Raw genomic sequence first — 13,614 nt, 5'->3', positions numbered from 1 at the left:
TATCAATGAGGTGCAATCAAATATGGGGGCGCTAACTGCTAGGATAAATGAGGCAGAAGAAAGAATCAGTGAGATAGAAGACCAAATGATGGAAAATAAAGAAGCTGAGAAAAAGAGAGATAAACAACTACTGGATCACGAGGGCAGAATTCGAGAGATAAACGATACCATAAGACAAAACAACATTAGAATAATTGGGATCCCAGAAGAAGAAGAAAGAGAGAGAGGGGCAGAAGGTATAATGGAGCAAATTATAGCAGAGAACTTCCCTAATTTGGGAAAGGAAACAGGCATCAAAATCCAGGAAGCACAGAGAACCCCTCTCAAAATCAATAATAATAGGTCAACACCCCGACATCTAATAGTAAAACTTACGAGTCTCAGAGACAAAGAGAAAATCCTGAAAGCAGCTCGGGAGAAGAGATATGTAACCTACAATGGTAGAAACATTAGATTGGCAATAGACTTATCCACAGAGACCTGGCAGGCCAGAAAGGACTGGCAGGACATATTCAGAGCACTAAATGAGAAAAATATGCAGCCAAGAATACTATATCCAGCTAGGCTGTCATTGAAAATTGAAGGAGAGATCAAAAGCTTCCAGGACAAACAAAAACTAAAGGAATTTGCAAACACGAAACCAGCCCTACAACAAATATTGAAAGGGGTCCTCTAAGCAAAGAGAGAGCCTAAAAGCAACATAGACCAGAAAGGAACACAAACAATATACAGTAACAGTCACTTTACAGGCAATACAATGGCACTGAATTCCTATCTTTCAATAGTTACCCTGAATGTAAATGGGCTAAATGCCCCAATCAAAAGACACAGGCTATCAGATTGGATTAAAAAACAAGACCCATCGATATGCTGTCTGCAAGAGACTCATTTTAGACCCAAAGACACCCCCAGATTGAAAGTGAGGGGGTGGAAAACCATTTACCATGCTAATGGACACCAAAAGAAAGCTGGGGTGGCAATCCTTATATCAGACAAATTAGATTTTAAACCAAAGACTGTAATAAGAGATGAGGAAGGACACTATATCATACTTAAAGGGTCTATCCAACAAGAAGATCTAACAGTTGTAAATATCTATGCCCCTAACATGGGAGCAGCCAATTATATAAGGCAATTAATAACAAAAGCAAAGAAACACATCGACAACAATACAATAATAGTGGGGGACTTTAACACCCCCCTCACTGAAATGGACAGATCGTCTAAGCAAAAGATCAACAAGGAAATAAACACTTTAAATGACACACTGGACCAAATGGACTTCACAGACATATTCAGAACATTCCATCCCAAAGCAACGGAATACACATTCTTCTCTAGTGCCCATGGAACATTCTCCAGAATAGATCACATCCTAGGTCATAAATCAGGTCTCAACCAGTACCAGAAGATTGGGATCATCCCCTGCATATTTTCAGACCACAATGCTTTGAAACTAGAACTCAATCACAAGAGGAAAGTTGGAAAGAACTCAAATACATGGAGGCTAAAGAGCATCCTACTGAAGAATGAATGGGTCAACCAGGAAATTAAAGAAGAATTAAAAAAATTCATGGAAACCAATGAAAATGAAAACACAACTATTCAAAATCTTTGGGATACAGCAAAGGCAGTCCTAAGAGGAAAGTATATAGCAATACAAGCCTTTCTCAAGAAACAAGAAAGGTCTCAAGTACACAACCTAACCCTACACCTAAAGGAGCTGGAGAAAGAACAGCAAATAAAGCCTAAACCCAGCAGGAGAAGAGAAATAATAAAGATCAGAGCAGAAATCAATGAAATAGAAACCAAAAGAACAGTAGAACAGATCAACGAAACTAGGAGCTGGTTATTTGAAAGAATTAACAAGATTGATAAACCCCTGGCCAGACTTATCAAAAAGAAAAGAGAAATGACCCAAATCAACAAAATCATGAATGAAAGAGGAAAAATCACAACCAACACCAAAGAAATACAAACAATTATAAGAACATATTATGAGCAACTCTATGCCAGCAAATTAGATAACCTGGAAGTAATGGATGCATTCCTAGAGATGTATCAACTACCAAAACTGAACCAGGAAGAAATAGAAAACCTGAACAGACCTATAACCACTAAGGAAATAGAAGCAGTCATCAAAAATCTCCCAAAACATAAAAGCCCAGGGCCAGATGGCTTCCCAGGGGAATTCTACCAAACATTTCAAGAAGAATTAATACCTATCCTTCTGAAACTGTTCCAAAAAATAGAAATGGAAGGAAAACTTCCAAACTCATTTTATGAGGCCAGCATTACCTTGATCCCAAAACCAGACAAAGACCCCATCAAAAAGGAGAATTACAGACCAATATCCCTGATGAACATGGATGCAAAAATTCTCACCAAAATACTAGCCAATAGGATCCAACAGTACATTAAAAGGATTATTCACCACGACCAAGTCGGATTTATCCCTGGGCTGCAAGGTTGGTTCAACATCCGCAAATCAATCAACGTGATACAATACATTAACAAAAGAAAGAACAAGAATCATATGATCCTCTCAATAGATGCAGAAAAAGCATTTGACAAAGTACAGCATCCTTTCTTGATCAAAACTCTTCAGAGTATAGGGATAGAGGGTACATACCTTAATATCATAAAAGCCATCTATGAAAAACCTACAGCGAATGTCATTCTCAATGGGGAAAAACTGAGAGCTTTCCCCCTAAGGTCAGGAACACGGCAGGCATGTCCACTATCACCACTGCTATTCAGTATAGTACTAGAAGTCCTAACCACAGCAATCAGACAACAAAAAGAAATCAAAGGCATCCAAATTGGCAAAGAAGAAGTCAAACTCTCACTCTTTGCAGATGATATGATACTTTATGTGGAAAATCCCAAAGACTCCACCCCAAAACTGCTAGAACTCATACAGGAATTCAGTCAAGTGGCAGGATATAAAATCAATGCACAGAAGTCAGTGGCATTCCTATACACCAACAACAAGTCAGAAGAAAGAGAAATTAAGGAGTCGATCCCATTTACAATTGCACCCAAAACCATAAGATCCCTAGGAATAAATCTAACCAAAGAGGCAAAGGATCTGTACTCAGAAAACTATAAAATACTCATGAAAGAAATTGAGGAAGACACAAAGAAATGGAAAAACGTTCCATGCTCATGGATTGGAAGAACAAATATTGTGAAGATGTCAATCCTACCTAGAGCAATCTACACATTCAATGCAATCCCCATCAAAATACCATCTACTTTCTTCAAAGAAATGGAACAAATAATCCTAAAATTTGTATGGAACCAGAAAAGACCCCGCATAGCCAGAGGAATGTTGAAAAAGAAAAGCAAAGCTGGCGGCATCACAATTCCAGACTTCCAGCTCTACTACAAAGCTGTCATCATCAAGACAGTATGGTACTGGCACAAAAACAGACACATAGATCAATGGAACAGAATAGAGAGCCCAGAAATGGACCCTCAACTATATGGTCAACTAATCTTTGACAAAGCAGGAAAGAATGTCCAATGGAAAAAAGACAGTCTCTTCAACAAATGGTGTTGGGAAAATTGGACAGCCACATGCAGAAGAATGAAACTGGACCATTTCCTTACACCACACACAAAAATAGACTCCAAATGGTTGAAAGACCTCAATGTGAGACAGGAGTCCATCAAAATCCTAAAGGAGAACACAGGCAGCAACTTCTTCGACCTCAGCCGCAGCAACTTCTTCCTAGAAACATCACCAAAGGCAAGGGAAGCAAGGGCAAAAATGAACTATTGGGACTTCATCAAGATAAAAAGCTTTTGCAAAGCAAAGGAAACAGTCAACAAAACCAAAAGACAACTGACAGAATGGGAGAAGATATTTGCAAATGACATATCAGATAAAGGGCTAGTATCCAAAATCTATAAAGAACTCATCAAACTCAACACCAAAAGAACAAAGAATCCAATCAAGAAATGGGCAGAAGACATGAACAGACATTTTTCCAAAGAAGACATCCAAATGGCCAACAGACACATGAAAAAGTGCTCAACATCTCTCGGCATCAGGGAAATCCAAATCAAAACCTCAATGAGATATCACCTCACACCAGTCAGAATGGCTAAAATTAACAAGTCAGGAAATGACAGATGTTGGCGGGGATGCGGAGAAAGGGGAACCCTCCTACACTGTTGGTGGGAATGCAAGCTGGTGCAGCCACTCTGGAAAACAGTATGGAGGTTCCTCAAAAAGTTGAAAATAGAGCTACCATATGATCCAGCAATTGCACTACTGGGTATTTACCCCAAAGATACAAAAGTAGGGACCCGAAAGGCTACGTGCACCCCGATGTTTATAGCAGCAATGTCCACAATAGCCAAACTGTGGAAAGAGCCAAGATGTCCATCAACAGATGAATGGATAAAGAAGATGTGGTATATATATACAATGGAATATTATGCAGCCATCAAAAGGAATAAGATCTTGCCATTTGCAACGACGTGGATGGAACTGGAGGGTATTATGCTGAGCGAAATAAGTCAAACAGAGAAAGACATGTATCATATGACCTCACTGATATGAGGAATTCTTAATCTCAGGAAACAAACTGAGGGTTGCTGGAGTGGGGGGTGGGGTGGGAGGGATGGGGTGACTGGGTGATGGACACTGGGGAGGGTATGTGTTCTGGTAAGCGCTGTGAATTGTGCAAGACTGTTGAATCTCAGATCTGTACCTCTGAAACAAATAATGCAATATATGTTAAGAAAGAAAAAAAGAAAAGGAAGAATGTAGCAGGAGGGGAAGAATGAAGGGGGGGAATCGGAGGGGGAGAAGAACCATGAGAGACAATGGACTCTGAAAAACAAACTGAGGGTTCTAGAGGGGAGGGGGTTGGGAGGATGGGTTAGCCTGGTGATGGGTATTGAGGAGGGCACGTTCTGCATGGAGCACTGGGTGTTATGCACAAACAATGAATCATGGAACACTATATCTAAAACTAATGATGTAATGTATGGGGATTAACATAACAATAAAAAAATTTAAAAAAAAGAAAAAAAAGAAAAATTAAAAAATAAAATAAAATAAAATAAAATAAAATGTTAATAGACACTGTAGCAGGGGGTTTCAAGACTAGAACTCTCTCTTCAATGGAAATTATATACCAAAGAGTATAAAACAGATATATGTAGGGATGCTTTTGAAATGAGGATGGAAATCTGGAAGCCCCACCCATTCCTCTGTGGGCCAAGGCAGTTCTTGGGCATCTCCACAGGGCTCCTCAGGTGTCAGGAGCATAGTTTAAAGACCGCTGGCCTGAGATACAATTTACCCCTTTCTTGGTGGCTTTGGCTTTGTGGGATAGCCCTATGAGGCTCCTCAATACCTTCTCCTCACTCTACCTGACATCCAGGTCATTATCATCAGGTTAAGGGTCAGCCCAGTCATCAGGTGTATAGGCTAACCAGCTAGAATCCCCAGGCTGCCTTTATTATTATTATTTGTCTTAAAAATATTTAAAATACGCATACTAGAAAGTACATAAAATGTAAACATACAGCTTAATAAAACAGCATAATGTACATACCTATATAAGCACTACCCAGATAAAGAAATAGAACCCTCCCAGCGCTTCATGCTAAACACAACCACCTCATTCCACCCCAAACGTAACCACTGTACTGACATTATAGGAATCACTCCCTTGTTTTTCTTTACATTTGTACTCTAGTAAATACTATTATAAGTAAATACACTATAGTTTCTTTTTTATGGTTTGGGGACTTCATATCAAAGGGATAATACTGCAGCCATTTTCTATTCTTTGGTGCAATATTATTTTTGTGAAATTTTTAATTTTTATGTGCTATTGCGTATGGTTATAGTTTTTATTTTTTATTGCTATGTGACATTCAATTCTATGAATATACCATAATTTAATTATCCATTCCATTGTTAATGGGCATTTGGTTGTTTTCAGTTCAAGGCTATTATAAATAGTGCTGCTATGAACTTTTCCATACATATCTTCTAGTTCACATAGTCTTGCATTTCTACTTCACAAACAGCTAGAGATAGAATTGCTGGGACATAGGACATGCACCTGAGCTTTCTAAGTAAACGACCAGTTCTACTGGTTTTAAAAAGTATTTTTACCTGTAGATTACCTGATATCCACATGTGGTTGCAATAATCAGTTCTCAGATATTTTCCATTATATTTTATAAAACACAGGATTGTATAGGGTTTCTTTTGGGGTTATGAAAATAATCTAAAGTGAGTGGTTATGATTACACAACACTAAATAGACTAAAAACCTCTGAATTATACACTTTAAAATTTTATGGCATGTGAATTATTCTCAATTGTTATAACAAACAAACAAACTTCCAAATGACAATAAGAATTCAGGATTGTTGATGACAGAAGCAATGTAATAGGGGACTCTTTCTACCTCCAACCAATCTACCAGGAATTATGTGTTGGGGGAGCGGGGCAAGGAATGGGGAATGGGGGGGTAGGTAAAGAAGGAGAGGGGACAGGGATGCCTGGGTGGCTCAGTCGGTTGGGTGTTTGCCTTTGGCTCAGGTCATGATCCCTGGGGTCCTGGGATCAAGTCCTGCGTTGGGCTCCTTGCTCAGTAGGGAGCCTGTTTTTCTCTCTCCTTCTGCCTGCCTCTCTCTCTCTCTCTGACAAATAAATAAAATCTTTAAAAAATAAAAAAAAAAGGAGAGGGGACAGCAAAAAAGTGATAGGTTTAAAAAGTAGCTTAGAAAAATGTTATGCTATCTTGTATTATCTGATTATGGGAAATAAGGAAAAGAAAATGGAATAGAATTGGTAGAGAACTTTAAGCAACAATTATGTTTAAATGTGCATGATTTTCTGATCTGCAAATATCAGCTCTCCACATCTCAAGGAGTGTTAATATGTTCACAGAATACACGAAGAAAAATGAGTTTTAGAGATAAAATTCAGGGTCACAGGGTTAATATATATAAATAATAATAATCATAACAATCACAGCTAACACATTATTTCACATTTATTTTGTATTTATTATAAGATTTCAAGTCCCTGCTGTATCACTGACTATCTGTGTAAGCTTGAGGAAGCTACTTAGCTTCTCTTGACCTTATTTTCTTCATTCACTGAGCTGCTATTGTGCATTTCAGTTTCAGAAACGATGTCATGGGATTTGCCATTGTCTCTCCCCTGCTTTACTTTAAAGGAGGGTGCACAGTAGTAGATATGCCAGTTAGAAGGAGGGTACACTTATCCAGTTCTTCCCCATGCACACCCCCAACATAATCCCCTTAATGAGGTAAGGCTGCTGGCAAGAGACGAGAACATCCTCTGGGTCAAGAGAACACAGAAAACTGCCTTTCTGCTTGAAACTAGAGAAAAGGGGAAAAAAAGAAAAATAATGTCTCAACAAATCATCCTGTCACAGAAGCATCCAACTAGCTGGAGAATTCTAAGCAGCATAACTACAAAAGCCCTTGTTTGAATTGTATGGTATTCTGTGCCTCTGAGGATACAGTATGAGAAATAATTTTTTAAGTCCATAAATGATTCTTTCAAATACATCTTTTTACCTTTTTTTTTTTTTATAAAGTGGGGGATAAGCTCATTTTTGTTAACAAGTACAGGTAAGTAACACAACGCATGTCAGTTTTGTTCATTTTGAAGGTTTAAGGACATGTAAAGTGTCCAGAAAATTCCAACAGGCTCTTCCTATCAAATGAATCAAGATGGCTTCTTCAGCAGCTGAATATCACTCTATATAACACTTTTCTTCTATAAATGAAGGCCTTGTTTTACAACTGGCCTGGATGCTTCTGATTTTATTGGAACTATACTAAGAAGCTGGGTTGCTGTGAATTCCTGCCTTGTGGCTAAAGGTGCATAAAGTCAATACAGTGCCTGAGCTATTGCGAGGTCTCACGCCACCCACGTCCCAGGTGGAATTAAATGTCCTCAAGTAGGCTACTTTGAAATTCTAGTTTTTAAAGCATGCTTTTCAGAGCAGCAAAACAAAAATGGCTGTGTGTATATTTACTGCACTTTATGCATCCCACATATAAAAGCAGTATTGAACATTTATGAGGGTTCTCCTCTGAAAAACTGCAGATCATAATAGAAAGTATGTTTTTGCATTTTTACTCAAACCTCAGACTCCAATAGACTGAGGGCCTGATGGAGCCAACTAAAAAGAGGGAGTTGGTTACCACAACATACAGTTTTCCTGGCACAAATAAATCTGTCTCGCTCACTCAGGCCTTGAGGCAAAGGAACAAAAGAACCCAAGCAGTTCCAGAACGCTTTGCCAACCGCTGCCCGTGCCCCTGCTCTTCTTATGCAAGTGAGGGGGAGCAAGTGAGGGGAAGAAGTGAAGTAGGCGGTGCCCGTCTGCTCTGCAAGATGGGGTGAAAGGCAATACTAGGAACCTCTTCATCTTTTTCCTCCGCATATCTCATACCTTTTCTTCAACTTTCAAAATTCAAAACTATTGTACACTGTTCAAACAGCAAAGGTCTAATTATGAGTGGCTTCTCAAGGTTTGCGTTAAGCAAGTCACCTTGTTTCCAAGGTAATCTAGTACCAAATGTTCACTGCATTTATTGTTTGAAAAGTATTTAAATATACTTAATTTCTTCCCAACCACCTCCTGGTAATAGTCAGGGTCCAACAAGGAAACCACTCTATTTTTTTTTTAAAGGGAAATCAATGCTTGGCAATAGTTACAAGGGTGATAGAAGAGCGGGAAGCCAAACAAGAGATAGTGAGCCCAACCAGAGATTAACAACAGCAGAGAGGCAAAGGGGAAAGTAGTGGAGTTTCCAGAGCCCAGGGCCAGTGTCACCACACAGGGGCTGGCGCCACAGCAGACCTGTCCAGTGGGGGCTGAGTCAAAGGCAGGATGCAGCCACTGCTGAAGAAGCCATTCAAAGCAGAGAGCTGCCCTGTGTGCACCCTTCCTCCTGCATCTTCACACCCCCCTCCCAACCCCACCTGCAACCTCTTGCCAGCATCTTGCAACGCCCAAAAGCCAGAAGCCAACTGACAGGAGAGTGTGGGAATTATCCTGCAGGCAGGGTTGAGCCCCACCACCATGGAGAGCAGAGAAGGGGCCGGGGAATGAAGCTGCGGGTACACGGAGATCACATTTTTCTTGACCATTCTCTGGCTTCTCAATGCTAAAGAAAAAATATCCCTGATATGAAATCTCGAGCTTCCTGGATAATGGCGAAGATAAAGTTCTAAAGGCTGCAGCCACCAAATCAACCCCACCTCCCGCCCACCTGCTAACTCAGGACCGCTCCCCTGTCGTCTCACCAGGCTCTGTAGCTCTTCCAGCAAAAGCTCTTGTCCAGTGGGAACCATTGCAGACTCATCCAGAGGAACAATTAATTGCTTTTTTTTTTTTAATTTCTTGACATTGTTTCAGTATTTTCTCATACTTAGACAGGAACTCTTCTACAGCATTTTATGAGCGGCCACAAAGAAAAATGGGTGTGGGATGAGTCCACGGCTGACAGGGTGCTTTTGCCACGTATGTCTTCCAGAGCTTTGAGACAAAGGGAGAAAGAAGGAGGAAAAAAACTAATGCGGGTGAGTGGTGCATTACATCTCCTGTCCTCTTTTCTAGCCTAAAACACCTTTTTCCCTTTCTTATTTTTTTCCTCCTCCTTTTTAAGAAGAAAGGATATACCTAAGAGAAATATCTGGGCTATCTAAGGGTAGGGAACAAGGGCAGTTCATCCAAAAGCAGCTGGAATGTATCTGCAATGGGAGTGGACCAAAAAACGCTCTTCGTGTGCCATCAGTGAATCGTTGCTGTGAGAAAGGCAAAATAGCAACCTCTTTATCTCCAAAACAATTCTCCCTGAGGCCAGTTCCCAGCTTAGGATGCACACCCAGGACACTTCCCAGCTGTCTGGCAGGGCTGAGCTGTTGTCCACTGACCAGGAGCCTCAGATCACCAAGGAAGCTGCCATGCCCCAGGACTTCACATCACATGCAGTAGGGAGGCACAGCAGGTCTGGGCAAGTCCTGTGAGATAAGACACTGCACGGGTCAGTTTGAATACAGAAGGAAAACTTGTCTTTAATGTGTGAGAGAATTGGCATCTATTCAGCACTTGCTGCGTGCCAGGCTCTCTGTTATCTTACTGAATCTTCACAACAGCCCTTCGTGGTCACCATTCCTATTTTCCCCATTTCATAGATGAGGATGCTGAGGCTTTGAGGTTGGGTGATTTGTCCAGCATCTCACAGCTAATAAGGGGCAGATTTGAGACTCAAACCTATGTCCATCTCTCCCACAGATCCAAGGATCTTCATCAGTTTTACTAGTGTGCATATCAACTCTAAGGGAAACTCAATGGAGAGTTTGCACATTCGGTGTTAACCAGCCTCGCAAACCATCACTGACCTCATCTTTTTAGTTTTCTCTTTGTAATATCTGAATGCAAATGACCAGTGAACTCTTGCTATCTATTTAGTCTTAATGATTGAGTCATAGGATAGCTGCTGATGTCCTAGAGGCTTCTATGTTCTGAATCTCTCCAGCTACCCAAACCCTAGAGAATGAATGCTCCATTTCTACAACTTTTCTTCCCAGAGACTTTTCAGCTGGAATCCTAAAGATTGGAATCTGTAGGCTGAGATCCTGGCCAGTTCTGGAGTGACTCCTAATCTCATCTTCAGGGAAGGTCATTTATCTTAACAGCATTTTGCCCAAGATCCATTGTATCTGTGATGGATATAATGAATTTATACTCTTCTCCAGCTGGTATGGCTAGACTTTGCTCTTATCTCTGCTACACTGCTGGAGTCCACATGGCTCATGTCTAGTGTATAAACTCTTTTCCCTAGAAGTTGACCCTGTTCTTTGAATTCTTACATTTATAGAAGTAAAAGAGCACAGGATGACAAATACATTGCATACATACTGCTACTTCCCTTTCCTGCACCCATAGTTAGGGTGATCATTTAATTTACTGTCTGAACCAGAATGCTTGGAGAGTGAAAAGGAGGGCTAAATTCCATGAAGACAACAGGTGTCAAACAGGGCATCCCACAGTAGACAATGTTCATCGATCCTGTCCTCACCAGTGATCCAGGCAGCCCTTCAGAGATGAAAACTATAGGTAATCATATAATTGATACCTTAGGACACTTACTGTTCACATGTGCATGCAACTCATTTCATTTTTTCAGCAAAAATTTGAGTGTTTATTAGGCAAATTTACAGATGAGGAGCTATTCACCTTCTAAAGAAAAGACATAATCCTGCTCACAGATTAGAATCTAGTTTTGAAGAAAAGACAACATAAAATAAATAACTTTCTGAGTACAAATATTCTCTTCTATGTATGAATTTCCCTGGGTGAGTGAGAAGACCAGGTAGCACTTTGCAAGGCAAGTTAGGCTTGAAATTGAATATTCCATTGGGTTTCACTTGGAAGTGATATGAAATACATTCAAGATTTTAGAGTCAGAAAGTCCTGGATTCAAGTCGTGAAACTGCATTTACTAGTATGTGGGGGGAAAAAATGGAAAATTGAAAGCAAGCGCCAAAGGAGAGATAATTATGCTTTAAAAGTGGAGAAAAGGAGGAGAATACTTCTGTTTAGAGATGTCTGTCTTACTGTGCTCCTTTATATAATTTCTTCCTAAAAATAATATTTATTGGGTTAAGAATAGCAAAGAAGTACAAATAAGAAACCAAAAAAAGGATCCGGGGCGCCTGGGTGGCTCAGTCGGTTGAGTGTCTGCCTTCGGCTCGGGTCGTATCCCAGGGTCCTGGGATGGAGCCCTGCATCGGGGGTTCCTGCTCGGAGAGGAGTCTGCTTCTCCCTCTCCCTCTGCCTGCCACTCTGCCTACTTGTACTCTCTATCTCTCTGTCAAATAAATAAATAAAATCTTTAAAAAAAAAAAAAGAAAAAAGTAAAAAAAAAAAGATCCACAATCCCATCCTAGATCACCAATTGCTGATATTTAAAAACAACAAAAGAAATATAGATACATGATCACAAACTTCAGATAGTACAGAAAGACATAAGAAACAAAAGTCTCTTTCTCCACCCCCAGAATTACTCCCTGAAGTACCCACTTATAGCATTTTCTTGCACACCTCTCATAGAAAAAAAAAGGCATTTATCTGCATGTACATATGCTGTACCTTGCTTTTTTCTACTTAATAGTATATCTTGGAGGCCTTTCCATCTCAGCACATACAAATCTTTATTCCTTTACCAAGAGGAAGAGTCCATCATAGAGATTATAATTTATTTAACCAGCCCTTTTCATTTATTTATTTTTGCTACTATAAGCAATGCTGTGGTGCATATGTGAGCCTCTTTAACAGAATGTAGCTTAACCTCATAGACTTATTAAAAGTGAATATTAGAACATGCTACAGGTATTTGCACTTTGTCTCCAGAGTTTATTCATTGTCTCTCATTGTCCATTCCTGCCAGCTCTCCTCACTTCTAGTTTCCTGTGTGCTTAATCCCCTGATTTCTGGCAGGCCATCCTATGTCCCACGGTTTGCTTAGCCCCCTTGATGGTTGAACTTCCTTTGGACTTGCTGTCCTGGACTTACCCTCAGCATCCTCCCAGGACCCACCCACCTGTCAGCATTTGCCCTCTGGCTCCACAACCATCAAATGCAATTGGGAAGCACTCCACTTGGACACTTGTGATATTGTGATTTATAAATTAGAAATACATATTTGATTTTCATCCTGGTTCTGGCACAGAGCTACTTAAAACCCTTGGAATTTCCTAAGTGACAAGAGCAGTGAAGGTGTCTTTTGTTATGTTAATAAGGTAACATTTGGCATCTTCTTAGATCACCTAAGGATGTGATCTAATGACTTGGTCATCAGAGGAAACAACTGTGTGATTAGTTTTGGAATTTTCAGTCCCACACCCCCTCACCCCATCCCAGGGAGAGGAGCAGGGCTGGAGATTGAGTTCAATCACTATTGGCCAATGATTTAGTCCATCATGCCTATATAATGAAGCTCCCATAAAAACTCAAAAGGATGGGGGTTCAGAGAGCTCTAGATGGTAAACACAAGTAAATTTGGGAAGAGTGGTATACCTGGAGAGGGAATGGAACTCTATACTCTTTCCCCATAACTTGCGCTATGCTTCTCTTCCCTCTGGCTGTCCCTGAGTTATTTCTTTTTATAATAAATTGGTAATCTAGTAAGTAAAATGTTTCTCTGAGTTCTGTGAAATGCTCTAGCAATTAATTGAACCCAAGGAGGGAGTGATGGAAACCTTCAATCTATAGCCAGTAAGTCAGAAGCACAGGTGATAACCTGGACTGGTATATGAAGGCAGGAGAGGGGGTCAGTCTTGTAGGATGGAGCCCTTAACCTGTGGAATCTGGCCCAGTCTCCAGGTAGATAGGGTCAGAATTGAGTTAACTATAGGATACACAGTGGTGTCTGAAAATTGCTTGGTGGGAGAGGAAACCATGCACACACACACACACACACGCGCGCGTGTGCGTGCACACACAGACACAAATTTGGGTGACCAGAATCATTACTACTTGAAATTTACCAAGTACTCCTATTAGGTGAATGGGAATTTGACAGAAA

At 40.3% G+C, this 13,614-nt stretch overlaps 1 long non-coding RNA gene across 1 annotated transcript in view; it reads right to left on the bottom strand.

Moving 5' to 3' along the window:
* LOC144382785 (uncharacterized) overlaps positions 1 to 13,614 on the bottom strand; it is a 65,043-nt gene that overhangs the window by 14,242 nt on the left and 37,187 nt on the right. The window contains exon 2 of the long non-coding RNA XR_013450185.1: positions 9,329 to 9,560. This is a non-coding gene — a long non-coding RNA (uncharacterized LOC144382785). The remainder of the gene's footprint in view (positions 1 to 9,328; positions 9,561 to 13,614) is intronic.

The sequence above is a fragment of the Halichoerus grypus genome, chromosome 8 (genome assembly GCF_964656455.1).
Source record: "Halichoerus grypus chromosome 8, mHalGry1.hap1.1, whole genome shotgun sequence".
Taxonomy (NCBI): domain Eukaryota; kingdom Metazoa; phylum Chordata; class Mammalia; order Carnivora; family Phocidae; genus Halichoerus; species Halichoerus grypus.
The sequence above is the reverse complement of the archived record's forward strand: the minus strand, read 5'-3'. Positions and strand labels throughout refer to the sequence as shown.